Source organism: Balaenoptera acutorostrata, chromosome 2 (genome assembly GCF_949987535.1).
Source record: "Balaenoptera acutorostrata chromosome 2, mBalAcu1.1, whole genome shotgun sequence".
NCBI classification, from domain to species: Eukaryota; Metazoa; Chordata; class Mammalia; order Artiodactyla; family Balaenopteridae; genus Balaenoptera; species Balaenoptera acutorostrata.
This window is the reverse complement of record NC_080065.1, coordinates 111559144-111574558: the sequence shown is the minus strand read 5'-3', so window position 1 is coordinate 111574558 and position 15415 is coordinate 111559144. Positions and strand designations below refer to the sequence as shown.

Genomic DNA, 15415 nt, shown 5'->3' with positions numbered 1-15415 from the left:
CTATCATTTTTCTCCTTCTGGGAATTCAATTTGTCCCTATTATGCCAAGGTCACGGATTGAGGGATCTCAGTGGTCATCAGGGCTCTGCCTTTGAAGCAAAGGGTCAGTGCGTTAGTACAAAAGGGAATTAATCCAGTGTGCCGGCTCACCAAATGGTGGTTAATTCATTTAAAAGGAATGACCAGGGTTCCTATTCTAGGTATCCATCTGGACAATCAGAAGCCTCCCTTCTCCCAAACAAGAACTTCATTAATGAATATTCAGCGGAAAGTATTACTTCATTGTCAGCTCTAATTGCTAGTTTTACCTTATTAGTAGAAGCATTTCTGTGGCTGAGCCTGACATACATTTGTTTGCACACTGTTATTAGTCAAGACTCAGTGAAGTCTTGTAATTAACACCTCCACATTATCTCATGCAGTGAAAGCAAAGACAAAACCAGATGACTCACTTTGTTTTAGCTTTGCTCTTGTTTTCTGATATAGAAGCACTTAAGGAGAAGTGTAAGCTCATCAGAATGCCATATGGAGCCAACAGAAACCATAAAAGGGTTTTCAGGAAGCAGTGCATGGAAGTTCATTAAGTGAACAACACTACAATCAACATGCTGATTTAAAACTCTACCTGGTACTAATAAATTGCACAGGTACATTAGCTGCATTGCACATAGCAACCATTCCAGGTCACTGATGAAGGATCCACAGTTCCCAAGAATCAGGAGAGATAACATATTCTCTGTAAACATAATGAAGTTAATGATTCACAGGACAATTAAATAGCTTTCAGAAACCTTATCAGTTTAGAGATAAAGTAGACCAAGACAATAACTGTATTTTGATCATTCCTACCGTTCAGAACACTATGTCTGAAAGCTGGCTACCAGCAGAATATAACTGATATTTCCGTGGGAAAAAGGGTGGCAGGGGAGAATGTCAACAGTTCATATTTCAGTTTTATATTTGGAAAGAGATCTTTTTCTAAATGCCTCTGTTAAGAAAAAACATCTAGCAAAAACTATTTTAAAAACCAAAATAACATCCTTTTTCACTGAATTTATAAAAAGTTTAATTGTTTAATTTGTATTTTTAAATGAAAAAGTAAAACACCAAACCTTAAGAGAGAGATACCATCATCTGAAATTTTAGCAACTGAATCTGCAAAATTTGTCATGGTTTAAAAGAAAGAATTGCTTATTTACTGTTTGCAAATACTTCTTTCCTAAGACAATATAAAAAAAGTGAAAAGCAGCAACAATTGAAAGGAGGAATAATATATATGCAATGGCATGGCAGCCTTTCGATTAGAAATTATTCCCAAAGTAATGAAGAATCTAGCTATTAAATTTAAATTGCTTGATTTACTTGTCCTAGCTGAGTGGTCAGATAGCAAATCGTGTTTTCAAATGAAAACAGGCCCAAAATTTTAATGGACCCCTGTCTGTACTAAATTTCCAATAGTACAAAAGTATCCATCAGAAAGAAACAAGAATGACCCATCCATGCTATGCAAAGCAATCCGCAGATTCAGTGCCATCCCTATCAAAATTTCAATGGCATTCTTCACAGAAATAGAACAAACAATCCTAAAATGTGTATGGAACCACAAATGACCCCATATAGCCAAAGCAATCTTAAGAAGGATTGCTGGACTATTTACAATAGCCAGGTCACGGAAGCAACCTAAATGCCCATCGACAGATGAATGGATACAGAAGTTGTGGTACATATATACAATGGAATATTACTCAGCCATAAAAAAGAATGAAATTGAGTCATTTGTTGAGACGTGGATGGATCTAGAGACTGTCATACAGAGTGAAGTAAGTCAGAAAGAGAAAAACAAATATCATATATTAACGCATGTATGTGGAACCTAGAAAAATGGTACAGATGAACCGGTTTGCAGGGCAGAAGTTGAGACACAGATGTAGAAAACAAACGTATGGACACCAAGGAGGGAAAACCACAGTGGGGTGGGGATGGTGGTGTGCTGAATTGGGCGATTGGGATTGATGTGTATACACTGATGTGTATAAAATTGATGACTAATAAGATCCTGCAGTATAAACAAACAAACAAACAAACAAAAAGAAAGGAAGATGGCTGGAAGCATCACATTCACTGATTTCAAGTTATATTACAAAGCTATAGTAATCAAAACAGTATTGTTTTGGCACAAAAACAGATAACTCAATCAATGGAACAGAACAGAGAACCCAGAAATAAACCTATGTTTATACAGTCAATTAATCTATAACAAAAGAGCCAAGAATATATAATGAGGAAAGGACAGTCTCTTCAATAAATTGTGTTGGGAAAACTGGACAGCCACATACAAAAGCATGAAACTGGACCACTATTTTATACCATGCACAGTAACTAACTCAAAATGGATTCAAGACTTGAACATAAGACCTGAAACCATAAACTCCTAGAAGAAAACATGGGTGGTAAGCTCCTTGACATCAGTCTTGGGAATGGTTTTTTGGATCTGACTCCAAAAGCAAAGGCAGCAAAAGCAAAAACAAACAAGTGGGAAGACATCAAAACTGAAAAGCTTCTGTACAGTCCAGGAAGCCATCAACAAAGTGAAAACTCAACCTACGGAATGGGAGAAGATATTTGTAAATCATATTGAATAAGAGGCTAATATCCAAATTATATAAAGAACTCATACAACTCAACAACAACAAGAACAAACCTAACCCAATTAAAATGTAGGCAGAGGATCTGAAGAGATGTTTTTCCAAAGAAGATACACAGATGGCCAACAGATACATGAAAAGATGCTCAGCCTCACTAATCATCAAGGAAATGCAAATCAAAACCACAATGAGATATCCTCTCATACCTGTTTGAATGGCTATTATCAAAAAGATAAGAAATAACAAATGTTGGCAAGGATGTGGAGGAAAGGGAACCCTCGTACACTGTTACTGGGAGTGAAAATTGTTTCAAACACTCTGGAAAACAGTATGGAGGTGCCTCAAAAAACTAAAAATAGAACTACCATATGATCCAGCAATTCCACTTCTGGGTATTTAGCCAAAGATAAATGAAAACACTAACTTGGAAAGATATATGCATCCCCATGTTAACTACAGCATTATTTACAGTAGGCAAGACATGGAAAACAGCCTAAGTATCCACTGATAGGTGAATGGATAAAGGAAATGTGAGATAGATGATAGATAGACAGACAGACAGACAGACATATGTATGTGTATATATATAGGTATATATATATATATATATATATATATATATATATATATATATATATATATATGTGTAATTCAGCCATAAAAAAGAATAAAATAGTGCCATTTGTGAAAACATGGATGGACCTTGAGAGAATTATGCTAAGTGAAATAAGTCAGGCAGAGAAAGACAAATACTGTATGATCACACTTATATGTGGTGTCTTTAAAAAAAAAAAGAAGAACTCATAGATACAGAGAACAGATTAGTGGTTGTCAGAGGCAGGGTTGGGGGTAAGCAAAATGGGTGAAGTGGGATGCTAAGAGAATAAATCTTAAAAGTTCTCATCACAAGGGATAAAGAATTGTAACCCTGTACGGGGATGGATATTAACTAGACTTACTGTGGTAATCATTTCACAAATATATATTGAATGATTACGTTGTACACCTGACACTGATACAATGGTATATCAATTACAGCTCATTTTTTAGAAGAGTAACGCCCACAAGTTGCCTGGCTCCTCTGGAAACACTGCTGCTGGGTTTGTAACTGACCATGCCATGCGGAAAAGGCCCTTTTATAACGTACATGCATTTTACATGGTCACCCTTATCATCCCCCTCGCAGCTCTGTATGATATTGGTTTATCATTTTGTGCCTGTACCTGGGCTGATGTAAATGACTGAGTCAGGACTGTCACCGCCTTTGTGGGATTTGAGGAAATTATTAAACACAGCAGCTTCATCACTGAGGTCCCAGGGGCGCTCTCCCAACGCCAGTAGGTATGTCTCTGTTGAAACTAGCAGAGCTTTCAGCAGGCTGGGCTTTGGCTCTCTATCTGTATTTCACCTCTGCCTAAAAAATAACCCCGTGAAAACATTTTCACGTTCATGCCACTGTGCAGGTTTTGGCAATAGACAGCTACTCTGCCCTCCTGGTGCAACGTTGGCCCTATTGCACCAGAAGAAGACAGTCTGAAAATAGCAACAGGGACTGTTTTGTGGCCATTGAATAGGAAGGCTAATAATAGCAATGCTTCATTGTTTGGCAAGGACTCAAGGCTACCCCGGCCAACGAGCAGCACACGCTGCAGTAACCAAATCATAAAATTTCTCCAGGGAATGGTGCAGCTTTTCAGAACATGTTTTATATTCTGGGGTTGCTTGGGAAGGAAATAGTTCAGAAGTTGTTTTGACATAAGTGTGGTTTGTTTCCAATTTGAGGGCAGGGGGAGGGGCTGGAGAGATGAGCCAGGAGGTCAGTCACAGAAGGGATGCAAAAAATGCGTCGGCAGGGAGTTCCTGACAGGTGGTGAGAGGGCCGTGGCTCTGGAGCCCAGACCTGGTGGGGAGTTTGTCCCCGGTGGGGAGTTTGTCCCCGTCGGGTTCCCAGTGCTCTCAACATCGCCTTTCACACTCCTGTTATGTTTATTTCTGTTGAACTTAAAGAGTGACCTTTTCCAAACTGCAGTGCATTGTTGACCCACATGCATTTCTGAGACCTAATTTCCCTGAATGCCTTCCTTGTTCCTGCAGAAGAGAACTCTGTTTGAGAAAATAGAAAGAGGCTGAGGATAAAGAACATTGGCATGGAAATCTTTGAGGCGTTGAATCCTGCCCGCTATTAATAATTTAGAAGTGTTTTGAATGCCCTGATATGGAAGGAAGGTTTTTTGACACCAAAGGCATCTAAATATTAATTTCAGAGGAATTGGTTGTTACCAGCAGTTAACATCCATTTTGTTAGTTGACCTCCCAAGGAAGGTTAATGCACTAAAATCTGGTCATTAAGTATAGTAACAAATGTTTTTTCAGGGAGGTTATTACTATCATAAACTCTAATCCATGGTTCACAGGCAGCAGCCTGTAGTGCAGTGCTCTGACTAATGAAGAATTAACTATTTCTGAGCAGTTAATAAAGATTCCCCCCCCCCCCACCAATCAACATACTCTACATGATCCTTATAATTACTAAAAGCATTAAGCTCTGGGTATGAGTTGCCCACATGTCAGACCAGAATTCCTCTCTGAGTAAATGACAAATGGCAAACCTAATCCCATTTCACTTAATTTTTTTTCCTAACGTGTTCACTGAAATAAGAAATAATGGAATTCCTAAGTATTAGAAAAAGATGGTCCAGTACGAAGCATCTGCTAAATGAGAATTGATGAGGTCTTTAGTCATATTTTATTGTTACTGAAGATTTTATACTGTGGTTTAGTTCTAGCTAGAATTGAGAAGTTAATTGGCTACAAACAGGGCTTTTGGGCTCGTTTGTTTGTTTTATTTTGTTTTTCCTTTATTAAAGAACATGTTCATCCACAAGAATGCAGGAAGCGGAGACTTGTGTGAGAAACACACATGTGTTTCTCAAAACTCATCACAATAAGAGGGAAAAGGTACAACCTAACCTTTCTAAAAAGCCTCGGGGCAGGGTTTCGCTTTTCAACGGAAAGGTCGTCCAGAATTAATTAAAGTCACTTTCCCGCTGAGGATGGAGCATTTGGCTTTACTTTGAAGGCTCAAAGAAAGTTGCTCAGTTCTTAGAGACCCGAATTTAAAGCAGCACAGCCAAGCCCTGGGTCAGCCTTTAGGAAGAAGTAATCTTTTGAAATCAAAAGTCTGAACAGTTAATACACTAAGGCCTTAGGTGCCTCTAAAGACATAGGCCAGAGTTGACAGCGTAAAATAAAAAAAGAATCGCCTACTTTTCCCTGGGACAATCACCTCTCGTTCAAGTAGGATCAGCCTTCACATTTACTTATACCCTTTCCCCCCTTAGTTTTAACTTCAGCTAAATCATGTCTTTGAGACAGCTGCCCCCGTATTGAACAGGGAAGGAGGGAAACCATACTTAGCCAAAATAAAAGGGACATTGTCTTACAGAAAAGAACATGTATTTTGGAAAGGTTTGCGTTATACATGAAAGCTTTAAAGGGGTCAAGTACACTGACGGTAGCTCACCATCTCAAAATATTTTTGTGGAAGATTCAGCACACTGTAGCCAGCTAAGTAACCGGTAGGGCTAGGTTACCTGCACACATTAGGACTATAAGACCATTTGTGTGTTTGACACTTTGCTCGAAAATAACTGCATTCATTTCCCACTTACTGGTGATGGCAAGAGTCTTAGCCTTTCTGAGCCTCAGTTTCTCCATCTGTAAAATGATATTAGAATATCTACCTTGGGAAACAGTTGTAAAGATGAGTGATAATATACACCTGGTATACAGAGGGGCCTAACACATACTGGTATGACTTTGCCTTATACAATTTCCATTGCTTTATGTATTTTACATTTTATGAAAGTAACTAGAATCCCCACAAAACCTTTTGGGTTGAAAATTGGACTCAAGGGAGTAATAACACGTTAGTGTGACTTCCGAGAACTGGGATTTTACTGAGTCCAGCTCATCCATCACAGCCCCATCATTGGACACAAAGCCTTCCCTGGTTACCTCAGCCAGAAATAAACCTTCCAACCTCTGTGTTCGAATTTGCTTTGTACTTTTCAAATACCATTCTTCTCGCTCATTCTTTGCTTAGAGTTACTTGTAGGCAGATCTTGGATCTGTGTTCTCAATACTTAGTGCAATGCACAAGGACTAAAAAGCGTTCATGAATTTCAGTAACTTGCATTTTTCCTGCCTGACCCATGGTGGCTGAGTGAATGAATGAATGACTTTGGAGGTCACCTGCTCTTTCTTCATTCTTTTACAGTGTATCCTCCCTCCCACTTTTTTTTTTTTTTTTTTTCACTTCTAAACGACGTCTCTAGAAGTTGGCCCTACACCCTCCCCACTATTTCCCCACGGTTGATCAGTTGACAGTAAAAAGCCAGCCAGAAAGCGGGCGTTTGCATGGCTGGGTCATTTCTAAGCTGGGTGTTTGCGGATCAGGGGTTTCCTGCACTTTGACAAGGATTCTAAAGTGAATACGGTGGGCAGGAAGCTGCAGGTTGAGACCCTATAAAGATGAATCAAGGTGTCTTTTGAAGTCACTGGTTTCCCCATATCCTTATTGCCATAGCCCTCATGGTTCGTAGAAATCACAGAAAGGAGAGGTTAAGGTTCCAGGATTACTAGTGATTTGCCATGCTGACCTTTGGCATGCTCTTTAACCTCTTTGGACTTTAGTTTTCTCATCAATAATAACAGCTTACCCTATTCTAATTACTTCATAGGCTTGCTAGGCAAATCACATGATAAGGTAGTAAAGAGCTTAGTTGAGAGAAAAGTATGATATAAAAAATATTACCACTAGAACTAGACATTAAAAGAGGATTAGATAAGCTAGTGTAACTTACTTTTCCTTAATGATTAATGTCATCTGAATCAACTTATTAATAATGAGAAAAAATAGATTTGTTTAAAAACAAAATTCTATTAAAATCAGGAAGAAGCCATAGAAAGGAAGTCTGATTCATTTCTGTAACAGGTTAAGAATATTGCCGTAGTCACTCTCATAATGCTCTGTGCTCCTCATCCTCACAATGAATATCCAATACGTTTGGAATAAACAACATGGTGAGATGCTATCACAGCAAAATTGTTTTCCTAGGTAGACCAACAGTGGAAATCGAGGCTGTCCATTTAATACCCACCCCCTTCTCCTCAACATGTGCACGTGATCATTATTTAATGGTGAACAAAGGGTCTCAGTGACTCTTGGCAAACCTGAACACATATAATTTCCATTCCCACCACCAATTCCGGTCAAGGCAGTTCTAAAATGGAGCGAATGCATTTAAGTACAGAGTTGACACTGCATTGAGTCCTGGTACTTTCCTGCTCATAAGGAAGAGGAATGTAAATGCTTGGAAACACACAGTTGAGAGAATAATTGAAAATGGTTCAATGTCTTCATCCTCTGAGAATACATGTGAGCATGTGCGTGTTTGTAGTCGCTCTTTCATGAAATGTGTATGTGTCTGTTTTGATTCTGAAGCTTCCCTCTGCTGTGGGTAGGTTTCACAGAGGGGTTCCAGCTTGTAAAGGTTAACCGTGCAGAAATCAAGGCTTTGTGCATTTTTGCAAAGGTCACATTCATCAGCAGTTCCGGAAAGACTGCTGGGCAGAGGCTTGGTAACCACCCCATGATTGAACCATGGCTCTGGGTTTCATTTCCTTAAGAACGCTGCTACAGTCCCTGGTTGTGTCACCAAGAGATAAAGAGGCTGCTCAGTCACTTGAAATTCAATTTGTACATTACTTAAATCCAGCCCACCTCTTTCCTTCATGGTGTTTGGCAGCTGCTTGCTGGCGCTCTGCATTTCAAATGCCTGAGCTGCAGGAAGCTGTTTAATAAATGGCATAGGTTTTGATTAATGTAACAAGCCGAAAATAGACCATGATGTAATGCATATCTCAGCAGGAATCGCAGATCAAATTGGACAGTTCAAGGGACCATGCTGTAGCAGAGAGTTTTCTCCAAAGAAATGTATTTTATGTTTTTACAGCACCTTGAAGGGTCAAACTGTAGAATGTGTACATTTTGGACCTGGAAGCCTGCCCTGTGGGTCTATGAATAGCAATTACAGTTGACCACACAAGAAGCTCCAGAGAAAATAAGATATTTGACATTGACTCAGGTCTACGAACGGTCATCTATATTTCACCAGAAGCCCTGGCATTATTTTTTTTTAAACCACAGATAAACAGAAACGCTAGTAAAATTCTGGTAGTATCTGTAAACTCATTTATTTTTTAAGTCAGGCATTTAGTTTCATATAGTGATCTAAAAGCCTCATGTAGCCACTGATATAAACTTTCCTTTCTCAGTGGATAAAATAATTGCGATTCATGTTCCTTGGTTCTAGAGAGGAAGATCAGTGAAAAGGAAAACAATAGCCTTGTATGCCAAGATCCCCTTATATTTGCTGAGGAGTGGTGTGGGGTCGTTTTTCTTAATTAAGTGAGCGATATTGAAAGGTTAAAAACAGAGTCTAGAATGTACTAAAAGGAAGAAATAAAGGAAATAAATTCATTGCTCTTAATTACTGCTTACTGAGTCTATACTCTGTGAGTTGCTTGAAATCACTTTGGGTATTTAGTCAAAGTATTGCGTGTGTGTGTGTTGGTGTGGGGTTGTATAATAGTGGTAGAAGGTGAGGGCAATCATTCTATCTTGCTACAAACAGAATTAGACTACAGGAAACGTTTTTACATTTGTATTTTTCCCTACAGGTAAATTTCACTTTGCCACGGTGAGAATTTGTATAATTTATGAATGATCTCACACTCTGGTTGCTGTAAAGCAATTGACTTGTTAAGAGTTATACTGCCTGTGAGGGAGAGCCCACATTAATACTGTTGGGCCTTTAGAGTCATTTTTTCCTGAACTTGCCTGTCTAATCAAAGCACTTTCTCATGGGGTATTCAACTAACACAGCCAAGGTCACAGATTCAATAAAAATAAGTTAATTTCAAGCAGAGCAAAACTCTCGCAGCCACTGTCCACAGTCCTAACCAAGCCAGTTATTTAACACGAGATTATCAACAATTAAGTAAAATCTATCATCATCATTCCATGACAGACAACAAAAATTGCCTAAACCGTACTCTCCAGACATACCTTGTTTTCTTGTGCTTCACTTTATTGCACTTCACAGATACTGTGTTTCTTATAAACTGAAAATTGGCGACGACCCCACGTACAGCAAGTCTGTCGGGGCCATTTTTCCAACAGCATTTGCTCACTTTGTGTCTCTGTCACATTTTGGTAATTTTCACAATATTTCAAACTTTTTCATTATTACTAAGTTTGCTGTGATGATCTGTGATCAGTGATTTTTAATGTTACGTTTGTAATTGTTTGGGGGCACCATGTACCATGCCCGTATAAGACGGCTCATGTAATCCATAAACATTGCGTGTGTTCTGACTGCTCCACTGTCGGCTGTTCCCGTCTCTCTCCCTCTCCTTGGGCCTCCCTATTCCCTGAGACACAACAATATTATAATTAGGCCAATTAATAACACTACAGTCAGCTCTAGGTGCTCAAGTGAGGGGAAGAGTTGCACGTCTCTCACTTTAAATCAAAAGCTAGAAATGATTAAGCTTCGTGAGGAAGGCATGTGGAAAGCCAAGATAGGCCGAAAGGTAGGCCTCTTGAGCCAGTTAACCAAGTTGTGATTGCAAAGGATAAGTTCTTGAAGGAAATTAAAAGTGCTCCTCCAGTGAATATATGAATGCTAAGAAAGCAAAATTGCTTTATTGCCGAGGTGGAGAAACTTTTAGTCGTCTGGATAGAAGATCAAACCAGCCATAACATTCCCTTAAGTCAAACCTAATCCAGAGCAAGACCCTAACTCTCTTCAATTCTGTGAAGGCCGAGAGAGGAGGAGAAGCTGTAGAACAAAAGTTGGAAGCTAGCAGAGGTTGATTCATGAGGTTTTAGGAAAGAAGTTGTCTCCAAAACATCAAAATGCAAGGTGAAGCCGCAAGTGCTGATGTAGAAGCTGTAATAAGTTATCCAGAAGATCTAGCTAAGATGATGAATGAAGGTGCCTTCACTACACAACAGGGTTTCAATGTAGACAAAATAGCCTTATCTTGGAAGAAGATGTCATCTAGGACTTTCATAGCTAGAGAGAAGAAGTCGATGCCTGGCTTCAAAGCTTCAAAAGACAGGCTGACCCTCTTGTTAGGGGCTAACACAGTTGTTGACTTTAAGTTCAAGCCAATGCTCCTTTACCACTCTGAAAATCCTAGGGCCCTTAAGAATTAAGCTAAAACTTCTCAGCCTGTGCTCTCTCAATGGGACAACAAAGCCTGGATGGCGGTACATCTGTTGGTTTACTGGATATTTTAAGCCCATTGTTGAGACCTACTGCTCAGAAAAAGATGGCTTTCAAAATATTACTGCTCACTGATGATACACCTGGTCACCAAGGAGCTCTCATGGAGAGGTACGAGATTCACGTTGTTTCCATGCCTGCTGACACAGCATCCATTCTGCAGGGCATGGATCAAGGAGTCATTTCAACTTTCAAGTCTTATTCTTTAAGAAACACGCTTCATAAATCTATAGCTGCCATAAATGGTGATTCCTCTGATGAATCTGGCAAAGTAAATTGAAAACCTTATGGAAAAGATTTACCATTCTGGATGCCATTAAGAACATTCATGATTCATGGGAAGAGGTCCAAATATCCACCTCTGGATGGATAGATGGCCATAGATGGTGATTCCTCTGATGAATCTGGCAAAGTAAATTGAAAACCTTATGGAAAAGATTTACCATTCTGGATGCCATTAAGAACATTCATGATTCATGGGAAGAGGTCCAAATATCCACCTTAGCAGGAGTTTGGAAGAAGTTGATTCCAACCCTCATGGATGACATCGAGGGGTTAAAGAATTCAGTGGAGGAAGTCACTGCAGATGTGGTGGAAATAGGAAGAGAACTAGAATTAGAAGTGGGGCCTGAAGATGTGACTGAATTGCTTCAATGTCATGAGAAAACTTTAATGGATGAGCAGTTGTTTCTTATGGATGAGCAAAGAAAGTGGTTTCTTGAGAGAAATCTACTCCAGTGAAGATACTATGAAGATTGTTGAAATAACAACAAAGGATTTAGAATATGACATAAATTTAGTTGATAAAGCAGCAGCAGGGTTTGAGGGGATTGGCACCAGTTCTGAAAGAAGTTCCACCACGGATAAAATACTATCAAAGACCATGGCATGCTGCAGAGAAATCATTCATGAAAGGAGGAATTCATCAATGTGGCAAACTTCATTGTTGTCTTATTCTAAGAAATTGCCACACACCCCAACCTTCAGGAACCACCACCCTGGTTTGTCAGCAGCCATCAACTTCAAGGCAACACCCTCCACAAGCAAAAAAAAATATCACCACTCACTGAAAGTTCAGATGATGGTTAGCAATTTTTAGCAATAAAGTATTTTTAAATTAAGGTACATACATTGTTTTTTTTTTTCAACACAATGCTACTGCACACTTAATAGACTATAGTATAGTGTAAACATAACTTTTATATGCACTGGGAAACAAAAAAATTCATGTGACTTGCTTTATTTTGATATTCACTTCGTTGTGGTCTGGAACTGAACCCACAATAGCTCTGATTATGCCTGTAGTGGTTTGAGTGGTGCCCCTTGAAAAGTTTTGTCCTCTGATACCTGTGAATGTGGCCTTATTTGAAGATGTACTTTAGCTAAGTATCTCAAGATGAGGTTATCCTGGATTAGTGTGGTTCCTAAAACCAATGACGGGTATCCTTATGAGAGGAAGGGAGAAGACAGCCTTGCACAAAGAAGTCAGCTTGAAGACTGAGACAGAGGTTGCAGGGATGTGTCTACAGGCCAAGGAGTGCCAAAGGTTGCCGGTAGCCACCAGAAGCTAAGAGAGAGGAATGAAATGGATTCTCCCTCAAAGCCCCCAGAAGGAACCCACTCTGAACACCTTGAGTTTGGACTTCTGGGATCCTGAGCTGTGAGAGTATAAAACTGTCACTCAGGTTGTGGTAACGTGTCGAAGCAGTCCTGGGACAGTAATATGCTTGACTGAGAGCATTATGCTTGTGTGAGAGAGGAGAGAACAAGCTGGTGGAAAAGTGGACTGGTGATATGTTGCATGAGGTGTGTCTGTAGTATCAACTTCTTTAAATATGTGTTACTGCTTGTTTATGCGCTGTTTGCTTCAAATAGGTATATGAGGTATCTTACCATCGAAACACAGGTACTTTAAGAACAAGGATGATTAACAAAGAATAAGACAAAAGGGCAATAACAAAAAAAGAAAGGAAGAAGAAAAAATTTACCTGAAAACCCCACCTGGAACAAACCAGAGAAGTTGAGAAGAAAACCATAGTCAAGAAAAAAAGGGAAACCAGGATAGCAGTGATCTCAATATCCGATAAACAAATACAGAGTTTTAAGCTAAATTTAGTAAAATCTGTTTGAAAGGCAGTGATCCAAATCAGTAAATGATGATAGAAATAAGTACACACACTTCAAAGTGAAATACAGTCTGTTCTGGTACCACACACGCCTCTCTGAAGGACACAAGTTCATATGCAATTGTAAGTAGGAAAGCAATGCTAACATAACTAGGATGTCCTATTAGTTCTTACGTGAGTTTTTCCCACTGCATTGTGTTCGTCAGGGTTCTCTAGAGAAACAGAACCAATAGGAAATATCTGTTTAATTTATACTTATATTTTGTAGAAAGAGATTTATTATAGGAATTGGCTCATGTCATTACGTAGGGTGAGAAGTCCCATAGTTTGCCGTGTACAAGCTGGAGACCCAGGAAAGCCAGTGGTGTAATTCAGTCCAAGTTCAAAACCCTGTGAACTAGGAGTGTGGATGTCCGAGGGCAGGAGAAGATAGATAGCTCAAGCAGAGAATGAATCCACCCTTCCTCTGATATTGTGTTCTATCCGGGCCCTCAGTTGATTGTCCGGTGCCCACCCACATGGGTGAGGGCCATCTTCTCTTCTCCTCTACTGATTCAGATGCTAATCTCTTCCAGAAACACCCTCACAGACACACCCAGAAATGATGTTTTACCAGCTATCTGGGCACGCCTTAGCCCAGTTGATTTGGCGCACAAAAGAACCGTTCCTCACCTGACTGTTTTATGTCACCAAGCATTAGGCACTGAATGCGGCAAACCACCAACTCTCCCAGTGGTGCACACCTGCTGCATGGTCTTCCTCTTGGCTCACTTTACTCTGAACTTCATGTAGGTGCTTTGGGCTTGATTCTTCCTCAGTCTTTGTGTATTTTTCCTTATCTCTGTAATTTAGCAACCTTGGCTCTTCTTTGTACCCTCTTTCTTACGTAGTCTACTTTTTTTAACAAAAGATAAAATCCTGTGTTTGCTAAGATATTTATTTAGTAGGAATTTGACATATCTTTTTAACTGTGTCAGTATTTTAAGATTACTGTTGTGTTCTTGGTGCTCTGGTTACGAAGTTGCATATGTTTGAATGATCTGACCCAACCCTGTTTAGCCAGAGAACCCTATTATTTTCAATGCATAATTTTTCCGAACAAGAAAGTCTTTCAGGAACATGTGTATTGCATAATAGCAGAAAAGCTTCTCCATGGCACCTCACATTTAGACATTATTCTCTAAGACAGGCAAAGCAAGTGTTCTCATTTTACTTCTGCTACCCCCTACCCGCATCAATAATCGCCATGCTTTCTGAGTAACCAGCCGCTAAGGCTCTACTTTTTGCCAAGCTGAGTATTCAGGAGCTAATCAACGGACCTGATGTTTCTGGACATCAGAATCATGATTGCAGTAATCATCTGAGTCCAACTCACTCAGATAAAGTCCCCTTAATATGCCTATGAAGTTGTTCCTTACAAATATCTTTTAAAGGGCAGCAAAACTTAGGAGCCAGGAAGAATTAATTTCATAATGTGAAATAAACTAAACGTAGTTGACCCAACTTTTATCTTAGTCTATGGTACGTGGTTTTAGCATTAATGTCAGTATGTCACTTGTAAAATGGTGAAATCCTTAGCCACCTATTGTTTAGGGGAAAATAAGCTTGTTTGTTGGCTGCCCCCTGATCCCTCTGGGTCCCATACTGACCCATGCCCAACAGTGATTCATGCTAGACTGTAGACTTTGTTGTACCAGGACTGGCATACTGATTGCAGAGAATTTGTCTTTTCCTTATTCACTTTAAAGTTAATTTTTAAAAGTCAAAGTTTTCACTAACTATATTAACAAACTCAGATTATCTCAGTTTATATTTGAAAAGCACCACGAAGATGTGGCATCAAATTTAAACAGGCTTAAATTTCCGTCAGTGTCGTTAAAGTGTTGATAATAAAACTACAACAGACAAGAGGTTCATGGCAGACAAAGGTCCGTAAGTGTAATATTTCCCAATCCAAATCATCTAATAATTTAGCTAGAATTTTGAATAAGGATTGCATTCAAATTTTCATGCAAAAAGATATACAGAGGCTCATTTGTGCGTACCCAAAATATATTTGAGTTGATTATAACTCTTTCGTGCTACCAGAATAAAATATGACCATTTAAATGGCCTACCTAACCATATAGGCCTGACAAAACAATCCTCAGCCAGAACCAATCATTGTCGCAATACTCATGCACTGTGGACTCAGTCAAAGAAATGTGTATTCAGACTTGATGGCCTTTGTGTTTGTTGGGACTTTTCTTCTCCTTCCTGCGGAGCTGACCGTAGCCCCCTTTGAAGT

General features: G+C 39.4%; 1 pseudogene; it reads right to left on the bottom strand.

The window, feature by feature from the left end:
- LOC103016931 (40S ribosomal protein S6-like) overlaps positions 1–14376 on the bottom strand; it is a 31728-nt pseudogene extending 17352 nt beyond the window's left edge.
- Between the last annotated feature and the right edge of the window lie 1039 nt (positions 14377–15415).